Below are 3461 nucleotides of genomic sequence, written 5' to 3'. Positions count from 1 at the left end.
GTCTGGATTGGGGTTTTGAGATCCCAAACCCCATGCGCAGTGACACTCCTCCTCTAATATAACCATACCTCCTTTAACAAGGTGACAACTCTTACTCCTTCTCAAACAGTTCCACCAACTGAGGATCAAGTATTCAACTGTGTAAGCCTTTGGAATTCAGAGAAGCTGTTCTTATTCAAACCACCACACATACTGAACTATGGATTAAGAAGCTCAGAAAAAGATCTTAAAATAAACACAAAGACATCCTGTGTAAAGCTAAAGAAAGCCAAAGACAGGAACATCTTGGAAGAAAACCAAGGTAGGAAAACACTGTGCATAGAAGCAAGAACTGGAATCAGAGAACTCCTTGTTATTGCAAACTCTTCAAGTAGAAAGTATAGAGACATATCTGCAAATGTATATAAATCATTGTAAACCTAGACTGCTATATCCAAGAAAATGATGTTTCAAAGTTTTAGGAGAAAGGAAATTTTAGTTTTCTCTCTTGGAGTAACAAAAATAGAGGGAACTTCAGAAAACTTCCTAGAAAGAAGACATTCTTCCGGCTGATGCAAATGATTCAAATCATATTCTTGAGTCAATGTAAAGACAAGCCATAACAAAGTAAGGGAAAGTTGAACTATCTTATTTTCTTTAAAATTTGTTTAAATTTTAACTGTTGGAGGAGTAATGATAACAATTTGACATAAGAGTATAGCTCTAACCTAAAATGACATAGGAAATGATATATTCTGAAGCCATTTTGAGTGATCATGGTCCAGAAACACAGATTTTGGTTATCTCAAAGTCTAGGTTCCAACTTCAAAGCACTTTCATGAAAATTTATAGGTTTAAATGTTAGAGAATAGAGATAGTCATAAATTACAGCAAATTTAAAATGTTAGTGGGTACATCGGATAGGAACCCAGATGGCAAGATAGGGGAAGAATTTCTAGGGCTCAGATGGTGTTGATAGCATTCTTGGCGTTTAGGTTTGCTAAATTAATAAATTTCAAAAAGGGTTTTATCTACTAGTGTTCCTACATAGAGGTGGTCAAGAAATAAAATAATTAAACTAGCCTTTTCCTGTGGGAGCTGCCGGGCAGAGAGGAGCGTAGCCTTCTCCTCTCCCAGTCATGGCTTGTGTCCGTCCCCTCATATCGGTGTACTCCGAAAAGGGAAAGACACCTGGCAAGAATGTCACTTTGCCAGCTCTGTGTTCAAAGCTCCCATTCGACCAGATATTGTGAACTTCGTTCACACCAACTTGAGGAAAAACAGACAGCCCTATGCCGTCAGTGAATTGGCAGGTCATCAGACCAGTGCTGAATCTTGGGGTACTGGCAGAGATGTGGCTCGAATTCCAAGAGTTCGAGGTGGTGGGACCCACCAATATGGCCAGGGTGCCTTTGGAAATATGTGTCGTGAGGGACACATGTTTGCACCAACCAAAACTTGGTGTCGTTGGCACCACAGAGTGAATACAACCCAAAAACGATATGCCATCTGTTTTGATCTGGCTACCTCGGCCTTACCAGCTTTGGTGATGTCTAAAGGTCATCGTATTAAGACTTAGGTTCCTGAGCTGTCGCTGGTGGTTGAAGATAAGGTTGAAGGTTACAAGGAGACCAAGGAGGCTGTTCATCTGCTTAAGAAACTTAAAGCTTGGAATGACATCAAAAAGGTCTATCCATCACTGGAAAGAGAGGCCCATTGAACATGCAAACTTTATATGCCCCAGTACAGGGGAATGCCAGGGCCAAAAAAAATGGGAATGGGTGGGTAGGGAAGTGGGGGGGAGGGTATGGGGAACTTTTGGGATAGCATTGGAAATGTAATTGAGGAAAAGATGTAATAAAAAATATTAAAAAAAAACAAAATAGCACTCTTTCAATGAATGACGACTGACTTGAGAAGCTCCTTCTTATGTTACCCGGAGTTGCTCACTTTGNACTTTTGGGATAGCATTGGAAATGTAATTGAGGAAAAGATGTAATAAAAAAAAAAAAAAAAAAAAGGTCTATTCCTCTCAGAGAATGAGAGCTGGAAGGGCAAAATGAGAAACCGGCAGCGGATCCAGCACAGAGGGCCCTGCATCATCTATAATGAAGATAATGGTATAATCAAGGCCTTCCGGAACATCCCTGGTATTACTCTGCTTAATGTAAGCAAAACTTGCTCCTGTTGGGCATGTGGGTCGTTTCTGCATCTGGACAGAGAGTGCTTTCCGGAAGTTGAATGAGCTGTATGGCACTCGACGGAAGGCTGCTTCCTTCAAGAGTAACTATAACCTTCTCATGCACAAGATGATGAACACCGACCTTAGCAGAATCTTGAAAAGCCCAGAAATCCAAAGAGCCCCCCGAGCATCACGCAAGAAGATTCATCGTAGAGTCTTGAAGAAGAATCCACTGAAGAACCTGAGAATCATCTTGAAGCTGAACCCTTATGCCAAGACTATGCGCAGGAATACCATTCTTCGCCAGGCCAGAAATCACAAACTTCGTGTGAAAAAGCTGGAAGCAGCAGCTACTGCACTGGCAACCAAATCCGAGAAGGTTGTTCCAGAGAAGGGGACTGCAGACGAGAAGGCAGCAGTAGGCAAGAAAGGAAAGAAGACTGTGGATGCCAAGAAGCAGAAGGCTGCAGGGAAAAAGGTGGTTGCCAAGAAACCAGCAGAGAAGAAGCCTACCACAGAAGAAAAGAAGCCAGCTGCATAAACTATTAAAACTTGTGAAATTACAGAGAGCAAGTAGAGACAGCATATTTCAATAAATCAAACATGTGGTGACAAAAAATAATTAAACTAAATAATTACACTAAAAGTGAAATTTTGTGTTAAAGGCAGAGAGATCATGAGAAGTAAAGGGAGAGAAAAAGCAAAGCATAGAGAAAGGAGTGGAGGATGCGCAAACACACCCACAGAACGGCAACCCTTCATCCTTACACTAACACTTAGATATTCCAAAATATAGGAAGAAAAACCAGATTGAGCTGAAAGGACAGCACAGAAATCTACTTGTTCCAATCGAATGGAGTTCTTGGCACTAGGTGATAAATCAAGAAGGCCCAAAGTAAGGAGCTACCTCCTCAAACAGACTTAGAAACAAAGTAGAATGTGCTTTTTAAAAAGTTCATATGGAGTATTTACCTTTCCCAAGACCCCATGCTGATCACAAAATATGTGTGTTAGGTGATACAAATGAGGGGCAGGTGGGATGAGTCAGGTAAAGGTGCCTGCCACCAAGTCTGATGATTCAGTCCCTGGGAAGTGCAGTGACAAGAGAGAAATGACTTCCACAAACTGTTCTCTGACTTCCCTATGCACATCCTCATATATACCTCAACCCATGAAATAAATAAATACAATGAAAAAAATCTGTGTTTTCAAACTAGCAGCAAGTATCAGAATCATAACTGGGAAGCCCTAAGTTTTCATATTTAACCACAAATGAAGTAGGAAATATAAAAGAAACATA

General features: G+C 40.8%; 1 pseudogene; it reads left to right on the top strand.

The window, feature by feature from the left end:
- The first annotated feature begins 1118 nt into the window (after window positions 1-1118).
- LOC110305028 lies at window positions 1119-2702 on the top strand (annotated as a pseudogene).
- The last annotated feature ends 759 nt before the right edge of the window (window positions 2703-3461 follow it).

Source organism: Mus caroli, chromosome 1, assembly GCF_900094665.2.
Source record: "Mus caroli chromosome 1, CAROLI_EIJ_v1.1, whole genome shotgun sequence".
Classification (NCBI taxonomy): Eukaryota; Metazoa; Chordata; class Mammalia; order Rodentia; family Muridae; genus Mus; species Mus caroli.
This window is presented reverse-complemented; position numbering and strand designations above follow the sequence as displayed.